The following is a 14,956-nucleotide window of genomic DNA, read 5'->3' on the forward strand; positions in this document are numbered from 1 at the left end:
ATGGAATCCTCTAGTAGATTCTTCTCTAACATAATCCTACAGAATATTTTTGCTTCATCTTGTCAAAGGTGCAAATATTACAGAATATTATATTTTATATTTTATACTGTCAATATATTCTTGAGCCACATAATATCTTATGATATATTTTACAGAGCCACATATATCTTATCCCTTGCAAACATATTGTTGAAATTCTTGCATATGGATCCAATCTAGGTTTGTTGTCAAAATCAACTGTATTGCACTGTTGAATTGTGGTGCATGTGTCTTCCCGTTACAGTTCCTAATTATTTTAATTCTTTCTTAATGTGTACCTCGAGTAGATCTTTATTTTTTAGTGTACAATATTATCAAGTTTGATATTATATCTGAAGCGAGTTTTGACAAACTTATCTTATTTTGGTTGTTTTTTCTGTGTGACACAATTGGAGTGATCTGATACCTTTTGTTTATTTGATGAGGTTTCCCAATGAAGGTCACGTAAACAAAGTGACCAAGCAAATAAACATTTGATGTCCCTCTTGCACTAGCTTTAATGACCTATATCTTTTGACATATCGGTGCGATTTGTTCATTTTTCTTTAATTTTTATTAATAATAATTGTTTCTATTTTTTGCATTCTTTTTATTTTTAATTTTTTTGTTTTCGATTTAGCTTATATCGGTTGTTTTAAACATTATACCATCTTATTTCTATGTACACATAATTTGGCTTTTTACAAACACTTACATTTTAGTTTTTTTTTGTCAAAGTCAACTTTCTTCAATGCATAAGTTACTTTGCCTTGTTGTTTCTATTATACTGTTGCTAACTATTTTGGTAACGTTTTTCGTCTCAATTTTGACTGGGTATTTTTAAAAAATTTCGGATTTTTGGTGTTATTTGTTATTATTTTGTTTCAATTTTTAACTTCGTGCAAGATGGTATCCATGTAAACTTTATCTCGTATACTTATTTTAATAACTTTTGTTAATTGGGTTTATTATGTTGTGGGACCAAATCTTTCTAATCTGATACGTCGATTGCATATATGGCTAGCTTTACTTATCAAGATATTGACTGTTTGGTGAAGAAGCAATCAAAGTGATATTGGACATTCCTCCACTAGTTTTAACCGCATGCATATTTTTATTAATGATATGATTTGTTACTTTTTCTTCCATCTTGACTTATAATAGTGCTTTGTAATTTTTACCCTTCCCTTAATTTTATGTTTTCGTGTTTTTCATTCAGTTTATGATAGCTATTTTTAACATTATGCTCTTTGGCAAAATGAAACTTTATATATGTTCTAGAGGCATTTCTTTAGGTGTTATAATTTGTCTTGTTATATGTTTCCATGTTGTGGTGTTTCATTTATGTTTAGATTGGAAGTTAGCTTTCTAAATGACCTTTCTACAATCATTGAGCTATGGTGCTTAGTGTTTTATCTTTGTTGTTTCTAATTATTTTGCTTCCTCTTTGTGTCCATTCTGAGTGGGTTTCTTTAAAATATTTGTGCACTTATGGTGTTATGTTTTCAGTTATGATGTTTCATTTTTATAGCTTTGCGTAAGATGGTATCTACTAAGATTTATAACCCACATGTTTCTAATGCATACTTCTGGTTATATAAAGCAAGAATTTATTATGTTTTCTTCAATCATGACTACTATAATGCTTTGTATTTGCCACCTTCTTAAAATTTGTTTATGGGTTCTCATTCAACTTATGTTTTATTATTTGAACACTTCTCTCTTTTGAAAGGTTGAAATGTATATATATATTAATGATGTTATTTTTATGCTATGTTTTACCTTGTTTCCATTTTGGTGTAATATGGTGTTTTATTTTAATTTCTAGTTGAAAATTGGCGTTTCTTTCACCCCTCTATTATATTGCATTATATTTTAGGCTTACTATTTACTAATGGTGTCTATCTTAAGAGCTTATTTTTTGATGTCTTTCTTCACTTGTGTTGTTATTTTTTTGATTATGTTGTTTCACATTTATCTCTCTGTCTAAAATGGTAACTATATTTTATATTCTAGGTCTACTTTTTAATGTTACTTTTTTTGGCTGGTTTATGTTGTGTTGGAGAATCTGATCTGGCTGATATGTGTTTATATGTTTGCTTTTAATTAGTTTAATATGTTGGTATAATTTGATAACTGTTCATTATGGTTTATTAATAGTGTGACCAATTAGAATTTAGGTTCCAAAGGTTTCTTGACACTCAAATTTATGCAACAATATATATAAATTTTCCTTCCTTCGATAGGGTAAGTAAGGATTGCAACCATAAGGACCAAACAATCACAGAGCAAAATACAAGTTAAATATATTTGTAGATAAATATTTTTGGTGACTTTTTATTTTATAGTTTTCAGATCATTTTCTTAGGAGGAAAATCATTGAAATGGAAGAAAACTAGTGAAAAGTAATTTCAGTAAATAAAATAAATATTTACTTATTTTCAGATAAGTTATAGTAATCGGATGTGATTTTTGGAAATTATTTGAGATTTTTTTGGCAGGAAAAGAGATTTTTTTTGGGCGAGCTTTTGTTGGGTATCCCATCACAAAATTCGTTTGCATGCCAATGTCATTTGTCTCATCAATATCCCCATTGGAAACACATCTTGGAATATGTGTGGCGGAACTCATTATCGAAATGTGTTACAAGTGACACTACAATTGTAAAGGAATCTTTCGATGAAACTCGATAGCAATTCTTCTTGTAATATATTTATTATCAGAAGTGAAAATTTTAGGGAAAAAAATATTTATTTATTTCCATTTTATCTTGTGATGCCTTTTAGTTTTAAATCACCGTTTACTATTATAGACCATAAAGTTCAAGCAAAAAAAATGTTCTGGACATTGCTCGTTGGTTCCGTCGTGTTGGTAGTAGAATTCACCTCGATTGTCTGACTTGTTGGTCTTAATATGTTTGTTAAGTTGGTTTTCTATAGCAGATTTGTATTTCGAGATCAGATATATGACCAAGCTTCTTCTACAGAAACAAAATGGAAAACCAAAAAAATGCTAGGTTCTTCTTTTCCCCTTTGCACTAGTGTGCAAAACATCGTTAGATGGAAATGACTTATGAGTTACTTAGACTGATAAAGGTTCCTTTAAAATAGCACTTATTTTGCTTTTTTCTTTTGATTGGTCAACATTTGTGGCACCTGGTGATTAGTTTTGTGTTATGTGGACTTTTCTTAGTAATAACTAGTGTAGCCCGCTCGCAATGATCACTTGGGGTAGAGAGAGAAGAGAGAGGAAGCAGGGCCGTCCTCATCCTGAGAGAGAAGGAAATCAGTACCTCGAATACTTTTAATCATAAATGTTAACAATAAATCATCGCCAGATTTTGAAAACTTCAAAAATAAACAAAAATGATAAACTACTATTAAATGATTGCATAAAATACAATTTGAATAACTCATTGCTGAAAAATGTCGTCACTTCTTGACTCGTGTAGCCATATGCTATCCTTGTTGAGTCGTGTCGTCTCTTCTTAACTCACTATTGACCCAATCATCTACGGGGACATCAACATCGACTCTGTAGAACCCTTTCACCTCAGTTTAACTCTACGATGTTGTCTTTTCTGCCAACTGCCACCTTACGTCATAAAAAAACGATGAACAGAGATGAAATCAAACTCAAACCTATCAAATAACCACAATTGATGCTGCTGAAAATACTGATTATGTCATTCATTTGATCCAAGGGAAGAACTTACTGATATATTCAGAGCAAGATCGCCTGATGGTAAGCAAGGGTGACATAGAAAAGGGGGAAATAGCCCCCCTCTCCATGCTTTCTTCTTCTTCTTCCACTTCTTCGCAGTATCGTCTGTAGATCTGAGGATACATACTTGATTTAATTCAGATATGGTGGTTTCGCTTGGCAGAAATTAGGGCAATAGAGAAGGAAAAAAATTAGGACCTCACAATCAGAATCTGAACTTTACGATAAAAAGTTAATTTTCTGTCAAAATGTTGGGATCTCGATCAGATGTGGACTCTTCAGAGCAAAATTCAGAAGACATTTAGGGGGGCTTCTCAATCATAATTTGGGATCTTAGATTGAGATTAGAAGAAATTACCATTTGCTCGAAGCAATCGCTAGAGGAAAATTGGCTACGCTTTATCTCATATCGCTGGAGGACGATCGAAGCAGTTACCCAGCCTCCCCACCCCACTCTATTTTTCTCCTATCGACCAGAAGCTGCATCAACTATGTAAAAGATCTCAGAGTAACAACTTGACAGTCATGGATTCAATAACCCATGAAATTAACACACTTTACGCAATTAAACTATCAGAACGAACAAAAAAGTTCAGCAATTGATTGATATCCACTGGTGTCAGTCTTCGACTAATCTAATTGAAAATGACTTTTCAAAATTCCAAACTGGTCACCAAATAAATAGATTCAGGTAATGCAAATTCCAGATCTGAGCGAAAAATTTCTCTAGTCGAATTCCTGGATCGTAGAGTCTATCAGTGAACTCAGAAGATCATCACTTGCAACACATCGATTACACTTGCCAAGAGAGACAAAATCATAATCATGAACAGTCATAGATTCCCGATTAGGAGGCAGTTCATCACAAAAAGTAGGCGAAAAATGCACACTCATAAAAAATAACCCAAAATGTGGAAGAAGCAAGCAGAAACCCCAGCCAAATTGAGAAAATAAGCACTGCCCATTCGAAGAAAGAACCCTAAGAGCAGCAGAGCAACTAAACTGCGCCGATTACAAAAATTGCAGAGAAATCCTTGTAAACAACAGCCAATGGTAGTTAAATGAAGGATTATAGACCAATCCATTGAAGAGAAGGTCGCCTCCACCGAGCAGCGCCCACGCTGCGACGACTACGGCTTCCTCGCACGTCAGACCGTCTGTGGAGCCGGCCGACCGCTTCTCCCCTGGGGCTCTTCGATGCACGTGCATCCCCAGATCGGACCGCGAGAGATGGCCCACGTCACCCTCGTCGCCATCGGCTTGGCCAGAAACCTTCTCTTCCCGGCGGCGGCAAGACCCAATTTCTGCCATAAGGCTCCAAGCGGGCCCGAGTGGTTTCAGCTGGAGGGGACGTGGGCAGCGGGGAAGGGGGTGGTGGCCTATCCACCTTAAAAATTTGTCGAAGACGAAAATGTTCTCAACCGTTTCTCGATCTCTCTCTCTCTCCTCTCGCTCTCTCACTCTCACTGTTCTCTCTCAGCCAATCAGAGGCCAGAAGCGCACATGTATTCCTATTATAGTAGTATAGATTTATGTACTCCCGGAATGGGTATAATAATATAACACGGATGCTTTTACTATTAGGGAGTGACTTAAAATTGAGTTACAACTGACACGTATGGCCTATATAATGCAGGGAAGGCTAAATTGCGTCATTGCCAGTCTTCTCCCAGTCGTCTTATTTTCTAATCAATGGAGTCTTACCAAGGTTAGGTTCTGGGAATCTTTATTCTCTTCCCCCGAAGCTGGAAATTTCTCTTTTCTTGTGCATCTGTAATTAAAGTTTTCTAGGAATGTCTGTTCAAGCGAAGGCTTTTTGAAGAGAGAGAAATTGATGTAATACAACTCCACCGAGATCGATGGTTTGTATTGCGTCACAACAAGATGATGAGTTGAGTTCGATAAGTACGTTTAGGTGAAATGAATGTCGTTAAGAAAATCCCAATTGAGCAATAAGAGACGACAACTAATGAAGGGTGACGATCGATGGCGTCTGCTAAGAGAGATATTGATCAAATTAGACTCCCAATGACCCTTAAGACCAACTATGATGATAACGGTGTAAGGGGCATCTAACGACCCTGAAATGTTCCAAGTCTAATGATCAGCAAGTAATCGTTTACCCCAACGAAATCCTATAGTAGTGTCATCGTAGCTCTAGGCAGAGGAAGTGATAGGGGACGACAACACTGCAACAGATAATAATACTAAAAATGTAACGGTGGGGGGAGACGAGAAGATACCTGAATTGATGGCGTCCACGGCAAGATATTCCGGAAGGAGGAATCAGAGGCGACGGCGTGGCATAGAATACGGCGAGGCACCAACAGAGAGAGGATCGGAATGAGAGGCAGATGACTCAGGGGTCGAAACAGTGATGGCTGATTGCGTGCGTGAGGGTAGGCGAGCAGGCAGCGGAGGCTGCGGGTGCGAGAGGGGCGGACGCCCGGGCGTGCAGGACGCGCGCGCGCGGGCCTGGGCGCGCAGAACTTCTGGCGCACGGGCACCGATGGGCGCCGGCATGCGGCAGCGGAGCGGTGTGCGGGCACGGGTAGGGGCACCTGCGCGTGGTTGCAGAGCATTGCACACGAGCATGCGCGCCACAGGGGCGTGCAGCCGAAAAGCCGTCACGCGGGTGGTGGGCGGCCACTGGGTAATGGCCGAGGGTGTGCGGCGGTGGATCGGCACGCGGTCGGACGGAGGCAGCGCGATGGCGGCCGCGCATGCAGCAGAGGACTGGTATGCTGTCAGAGGGCGGCTGCGAGAAGGTTCTTGATCTTGTTTCCAAGAATCCCAAGAACAAGGTATAGCGATTCTTGATTCCTTGATGTTCTTGGAGCAAGAATGAAGGATTCCGCTGGTGGAGAGGTTGGTGATTGGAGGTGTCGACGACATGTCCCCGGAGTAATCTCGACGAGGAAATGCTGGCGACGGCAACCCCCAAGAACTGCAACTCTTGAATCTTCAAGGATGACCTCGGAGTATTCTCGATGAGGAGGCGGTGAGAACTCCCAAGAGATACAAATCTTGAATCTTTAAACTCGACCTCGGAGTGGTCTCGACGAGGGTGGTGATGGCAACTCTCGGAGTGGTCTCGACGTGAGGTTCGGAAGGCAGACACATTCCCACTACTCGCTAAAATTCTATCTATCTCTATCTCTCTAAACACTATGGTAGAAAAAGAAACATGATTTTTCAATTCAACAAAAGCCTTCTTTTCACTTGGGCATGCTATCCCCTTATATAGTGAGGATAGGTGCCAAGTGACGTCGTTTAGGGGGGGAAGCATCATGAGACGTGGTTCACCCTCTATTCAACGGTTACAAGAAAAGTGAAAACAACATGGAAGAGGCCCAAACACCGGCCCAATCCGTAATGTCTATGAACGAAAATACAATCAAACAAGACAAAATAAAACGCAAAAATGGGAAGATACTTACGCGGAGTATTTGAACCCTGGATGGTGAGCGTTGGCACGAGCAGCCCAATGTGGTTGGACTTGTCCCGTCTCGACATCGTCTGGATGGTCCCCCATCATCCTCCCGGGGTGGGAGGAACTTGACTCCGACGAGTGAAGCTCCACGATGTCCTCGAGTGGCTGGATCAAGTCGGGTCAAAGTCGTCGAAGATCCTCCTCGATGACCCAGGTGCGTCCGATGATGGCCGTCCCTACCAGTGGACTAAAAATGTGCAATCTACTCGTTCCCCCTCAGCATTAATTACCTCTTGCAGTTTAGTTTCTATCTCTTCTTGCATTAAAAAGGTAGGGAATGGGGAAAAAGTCAGCTCCATCTCACTCTCTGTACTATGAAGGTTCAAGTGGCAGTGAGGCTCTTCGATTGGTGGCGAGGTTTGGTATCGGACTAGATCGCTAACATTAAACGTGAAACTAATCCCCCATGTAGGCAGGATGCTTACAACGTAGGCATTGTCATTGATCTTTTGGGCTATCGGGAAAGGCCCGGCGCAACGAGCATGGAGCTTGGTAGCGACCCTTGGAGAATGCCTCTCAGGCCTCAATCCAATCATCACTAATTCTCCCTCAAAGAAAGAGATCGACCTTCGGCCCTTATCAGCAGCTGCCTTATATTGCTCATTTAGGCATGAAATGCGAGAATGAATGATGTGCTGCATGTTCTTAATTTGTTCAGCAAATTCTAATGCATTATCTGAGACCCTATGTTGTGAATCTAATGGCATGAGATCAAGGGGTCGAAGTTGAAGTTGACCATAGATGATTTCGAACGGGGCCTTCCCAGTGGTGCGATTCACTGAATAGTTGAAGAAAAATTCCACCCAAGGTAGTACTTGATCTCACGTGGCAATATTCTCGCCAACAATAGATCTCAGTAAGTTGCCAAGACTGCGGTTAACAACCTCAGTTTGGCCATCTGTTTGGGGATGGTAGGCCATTGAAAATTTTAGTTGGGTTCCCATGAGGACCCACAACGTCTTCCAAAAATAACTGGTGAATTTCACGTCTCGATCCGAGACGATCGTTGGGCAATACATGTATCGTGACGATGTTGTCGAAGAAGAGTCATGCTATCTGGGACACGTCGGCAGTTTTGGAACATGGTATGAAGTGTGCCATCTTAGAAAACCTGTCTACCACGACCATGATAGAATTGTGGTGGCGCGTAGTTTTGGGAAGTCCCAAACAAAATCAATGCTGATGTCTTCCCAAGGTCTATCCATTACGGGAAGAGGGGTATATAATCCCGTATTCTGCTTGGTGAGCTTGGCGCGAGAGCATGTGAGACACCGTGAAATAAACTTACCTACATCTCTTTTCAATGATGGCCAACAGAATTGATGCTCTAGGGAGAGGATCGTCTTGTTCACTCCGAAGTGTCCACTTAGTCCTCCAGCATAAGTTTCCCAAATTAGGAAATCTCGTAGCGAGGTCCGAGGGATGCAAAGTCGCTTACCGAAGAATAGGTATCCATTGATAAGGTAGAAATCTCTAGACTTTGGGGCGGCCGGGTCGGTGACCAAGGAAAGGATTTTAGAGTAATCGGGGCATTCGGCGTAGTGGTTCCAAATCTGTTCGAACCCAAGAATTTGGGTCTTCATCAGATTTAGGACTAGAGGTCGTTGGCTTAATGCGTCGGCGACGACATTGTCCTTCCCCTTCTTATGGTGAATGACGAATGTAAAGTCCTGGAGATAGGCTATCTAGCGCGCGTGTCGATCGCTGACATTCCGTTGGTCATGTAGGTGGCGGAGGGCGCTGGGATCGAAAAATAGCACAAACTCCTTAGGAAGGAGGTAATGGCGCCAGTGTCGTAGCGATTGTACAAGAGCATAGAACTCTCGATTGTAGTTGTCATATCTTTGTCGAGTGTCATTCAGCTTCTCGCTTAAGTACTCAATCGTGTGCACTTAGCATCATATAGATTAATTAATGTCGGATCGATTTATCCCATGCGATAGGTTGAATCTCCAACACGGGGGGTGCCAATCTACACCTCATGCTCTAGAAGATACAAAGGATTTTATATTGACCCACTCACGGAACCTGTTCGTCATTAGTTACGGTGTATATATAATCCCTCATCCACTTGACCCTCCTTAGACGACTTAGAGTATGGTCTAACTGTCAAACCCTAATCCGTGATCCAATTTAGTACTGTGCATTCGAAAATCATCAGAGAACTCTTCTCTCCAATATTTCACTACCTTGAACGATGACTTCATCGCATCGTCTTCCATAAGGTACCACCTCTTATACCGAGGATGGGAGATCCTATCTTGACCACTCAATTGTCTTCGTGAACTTCTTCATGCACCCGAACTAAGACAGCTTAGAATCCCATGATTAAGGACATGATGGAGGGCACAAGTCTAATCCACTGGAGACGTCTTTGGAGCCACCATTGTCGTCACCGACAGCCCTGCCAGTTCGCGTCCATCACGGGTTCAAATACACTAGGTAGAGCACGTGCGCACGTGTTCACTATGATCGTCGTTTTATCAAATTTGTATTCGTCGTTCTTGTGTTGTGTCATTTTTTAGTCATTTCATCGTATTCCTATGTGTCAAGTGTTTTCTCAAATTGTATTTTTGTTTTAAAATGGGGCCCCAAATCATAAGGGCCCCAATAATGGACCCTTTGTAAGGGCCCATTATGGTCCTATATAAAGCCATGATGGGCGCCTTACAGTTTCATAAAAGGTTTATGATTGAATCTCAGAGGCATTCTTATCATTTGGTAGATCCAAGTCCATGGCCTATTTCGAGTTCACTCGGAGCTTTTGCAACCACCGTAGGAGGTGTGATGTACATGCACCCATTTCAAGGGGGTGCAACACTTCTCAGTTTGGAAGTTACATTCAACTTGGATCTCTCGAGAAGAAGAACAAGGGTGAAGAGGAGGAAGGAAGAAGGTGAAGAATAGGGAGGAGAAGAAGATCCGTCATAGCCTTAGTCCTGTCAACCACAGTCCAGGTCTAAAACTTTGTGGCGCCTTCTCTCTTGAGTGCACTTCAACAGCAACTCCTACACTGGGTGAAAGTCCCATCCAATCGCCCTAGTCGTGTCTAAAACCACGCTCGTCGATGCTTGTGAGAACGGCAATGATCACTCCTTGAGAACCTAGTCGCACTACAATGTTATCCCATCGTCGGCCACTCGAATACATTGTTGGCTGCCTCACCAAAGCTATACTTTGAACGACGCCCTCCGATACGAATTGATGCCGGACGTCGTCTCAACGGCGTCCGACCGTCACCGAGGGTAGGAACTCGGTGTCGTATCACTAACTAATCGGGTTACGTCCACGACGTCAACCGATGGATATGCGGAGAACAGAAATACATGTATGACGATAACGAGGACGATGGTTCTACGATGGTACGTGCAATGCGCCGACAAGCTATGAGAGCCAACCCGGAGCGGGGACGGGGTCGCCAAGCTGGGTCGAACCAGCCCTCCAAGTCGTCCGAGGTGGGTCGAGGGCGCGCACGCCGTCGAATGGGGGTAACTCCCACTGGAATGCTCACACGCTTCGGGGCGTCCCGACTCGTACCGGACAGGTAAGACGCTCGTCTTTGTTTCGTCGTTCTCTCAATCTGTCCCACTCACCTATCTAACCCGAGCGCGGTGGAGGCAATACGAAAGAATACTGAAGGAAATAAATGACGTAAAGAGGCGAGGGGAAGCAGAGTACCTTCGTCGCGCTGGCGACGGGATCTTCGTACCAACTGGTTCCGGAGGAGGGAGTTGTCGGGTGCGCCGGAGGTTGACTGGTGCGGAGGGGCGGTTGCGCGCAGTCGGCGCGGAGCGTGCGAGGCGTGGGCGACGGCGAGCAGTGCGGTGGGACGACGTCGCGAGCACGGCGGCGATGTTGCCGCTGGTCGGGCGACGGCGGTCACGGCTTCGCGCGACCCGGGCTACAGCTTGGTGGCGTGAGCGAGCGGCAGCGCAGCGCGGCGGCAGGCGGCACGGCGGCGCGGCGGCGAGGACGGCACGGCGGCAGCGCGGGCGGCACGGCGGCGGTGCGGCGCGCGGCGGCGCGCGCGCGGCGGCGGGGGCGCGGCGCGCGCGGCGGCGGGCGCGGCGCGCGGCGGCGGCGGCGTCTGGCGGCGCGGCGGCGCAGCGCGGCAGCGGCGCGCAGCGCGCGGCGGCGCGCGCGCGTGGCGCGCGCGGCAGGCGGCGGCGCGGCGGCGCAGCGCGGCGATAGCGCGCGGCGGGCGCGGCGGGCGCAGCGGTGGGCGCGGCGGCGGCGCGCGGCGCGCGGGCGGCGGTAAGCGCGGCGGCGCGTGGCGATAGGCGCGCGGCGGCGCGGCGCGAGGCGGCGGCGCGCGGCGCGTGCGCGGCGGCGGCGCAGCGGCGGCGGCGCGGCGGTGGCGCGCGCGGCGGCGCTGGGACGGCGCAGCGCGGCGCAGCGCGGCGCGGCGCCCGGCGGGCGGGCGTGGCGGCGGCGCGGCGGCGGCGCGGCGGCTCCCCTTCCTCCTTCCTCTCCCTTTCTCCTCTCCCTCTCTTCTTCTTCTTCTTTCTCCTCTTCTTCTTCTTTCTTCTATTCTTCTCCACGACCTGACCCTTCTTTCTCAAAATGCCATTCTTCAAAAATTTAGGTCAAAAGTGAGGGAAGAGCCCACCTCTTCCCCTTATATATGGGTGAAGATGGCCCTTCCTTAAGTCCAATAACACAAAATAAAAGGGAGAGAAAATAAGCAAGAAAATAGGAAACGGGCTTGTCAGGCCCAACATAAAAAAAAGGGGGGAAAGGGTTCCTCCCATGGGCCCTTCCCCCACTACATGACAATACGAATAAAAGGAAAACTATAAGATAAAGTAACTGACTGTAACGGTGTGCTCCGGTGGTCAGCGTCCGCGTCATGCCGAGTAACGGAATGCGGGATCCCGTGTTGCTGCGGTGGCTCGTCGTGGTGGCTGGACTCGTCTCGGTGGCGAGCTGGGTAGTGCCGGCTCCTCTGCTGCTGGCTCGATGACGTCCGGTGGTGACGCGCCATCAGGAATCCTCGTGGGACTGTCAATGTCTATGCCCAAGAATCACCGCGCATGATCGCCACTCCGTGGAGTCTTGAATCACGACGAACGCCGTCATCTAGTACCACTACGACGCGTTCTTCTGAGCATCAGTTATGTGCCGGTCACACGAAGACCACTTGCTGAATGCCCGCGCCCCAACGAATGATTCTCCATTGTGCAAGTCTTCTCCACCATCAGTCGAGCTGGTGCACGTGTACGACACACGGGCATTGACCACCAACGCATGTGAACTCATCGGTTGTGGTGTGCGCTCGCGTCGCGATGCCTCTGAGTGACTCATCACCGTGCATGCCCTAAAGCTGATCCTTTAAAAGTTTGATCTCCACGTTATCGATATCTCAGTCTTTGTGCGCCTAACATCGCTCCAGCCCGCGACTCAGGATTCACCCTTCGAGTATGTGGTTCAGGTGTCGCCCCTGACTCGGTTCCCAGACCTATCTCCCCCAAGGTATATTTCACCCGTCACACGGCCATCCATCACTAGGTACGGTGCCATGATCGCCGAGCCTTGCCTGGGCCACCACGAGGAGTGTTACATAGCAGTAGTGCTCAGCACGGCTTAATGCATCCAACGTGCTTCGCCCGTGTTGACACACCTTTACGTGGCCCGCCTTGCCTCGGCCATTTGTTTGAGCTGCCTCATCTCCAACCAACTCACCTCACCCTTTTCCTCCTTAGTGTTACGTCTCCTGAGCCGTGAACCTACAGCTAGTTGAGGGACCAAAATCTTCTACAACTTGCTCCTACTAACTCTGACCGCCCTTGTCCATGTACAAATGAAGACGCCAACGATGAGCAACACCACCAACGAGGTATGTCATTTCCTTGCTCGCCAGTTACATTACCGTCTTAAGTATATTGTCGATTGTGCTCTACCGCACTCGGGTTAGTTTAGGTGAGAGATTATATCGTGACAACTATGTCTCGAGTGAATTCCCTGGTAAGGATCGAGCCCGTCCGTTACCTGCGAGCGTCAAAGGAATTATTATGTTTGACACCGTAGTCACCCTCGTCGCTCCGACGAGGGTCAGAAGGTCACCGTCACTACCGTCGGTCTTCCACCCCAGAGCTTGGATCTCAGTGAATTCCCACATGTTAGGGCCTACACGTACATCCACCTAGGACATTGCATCCATGTAGTTTCACATTCCTTTAGGGAATTATCCGTCATAATCAAAGTATCCACGTAGTTTCACCTACAACATCCAACATCAGACATGTAGGTCATAATCAAAATATAACTGTCCATCCACGAGACATCTTTGTTGTCTCAGGTCTAAGGACCACTTACACAACCATGACGTAAATCAACCTGATTGACAGTTTTCTATAATACCATTTATGGATTCGCATGGATCAATTCAGTGAACTATTTCCACTAAAGAGCACTCATTATCTATCTTTAGTATCTCCACACTAATGGATATGGGACTGGCCATACTCATCATATGAGTGAGGCTAGATAGTGCTATTCGATATGGATACTTCAATGTCACTCTTAAGTATCCTTCGAATAGGAATATTTAGAACACATTCTTAAAGAGTAGTGATCTCCGAATTACGAACTCATCATAGTTCACTATGTCTGATCATGTATTCAAGGACATCATTATAAGGATCACACGTGCACTATAATGAATATGTTATATTGATGAAACGGGAACGAGATGTGGAATGTGCGGTTGGCTTGCGGGCCACTATATTTCCATTAAGATGAACAGTCAGGATTCGACAGTTGAACTTACTCAAATTTATCCTAGGAGGTCTAAAATGACGAGGGACTAGACGTACATGGAAACTGTTAATAGAAAAATTGCACAAGTGAGTGAATACCCTTGAATACCCTTTTTGCATCTTCCAGAGCATGATATTTTTCTTGGCATCCTATTGGTTGAAAACTCGACCAATCATTCGGGTTACATAGATCCATAATACATTCTTTTATATGCTGGTATAGTTAATTAATTTTTAAGGCCACTAAAGCTTATTGGTGATGGAAAAATATGTGGCTAGCAAGCCAATCACACATTCCACATCTCATTCCATGTTCATTAATACAACATATTAATTATAGTGCACGTGTGATGCTTATAATGAAGTCTATGAATACATGATCAGACTTAGTAAATTATGATGAGATCGTAATACAGAGATCACTAGTCTTTATGTAGGTGTTCTAATCATTCCTATTCAAAGGATACGCGAGAAGGACATCGAAGTATCTGGATAGAATAGAACTATCTAGTCTCACTCATATGATGAATATGGCAGGTCATGTAGCCATTGGTGTGGAGACACTAAGGATAGATAGTGGGTGCTTGACAAAGGCGAAAATGGGTGTTATTTTTTCGTTATTATTTTGTCGTTATTATTGACACTAGAATGTTGCATCAATCATTGACTATAATAAGATCAAAATCAATTTAACTTCTAACCATAAAAATTGAATCACTTACCAGATTTCTGCACCAGCTCAGAGTCGTCGACGGCTCCACACCCTTCCTCGGCCACATCTTCCTTTAGGTAAATGATCCTTCTCCTTCTTCGACTCTTCTCCCTTCAGGTCACAGCTCCCTTCAGGTCACAGCTCTATCACAGCTGTTGACCGAGAGATCCAAGAGACAAGAGACGAAGACATAGGACATTCTCCTCCAGCAATTTAATTTCAAGATTTTGATTCAAAATTCCAGTGGCCAAA

Source organism: Wolffia australiana, chromosome 17 (genome assembly GCF_029677425.1).
Source record: "Wolffia australiana isolate 7733 chromosome 17, ASM2967742v1".
Lineage (NCBI taxonomy): Eukaryota > Viridiplantae > Streptophyta > Magnoliopsida > Alismatales > Araceae > Wolffia > Wolffia australiana.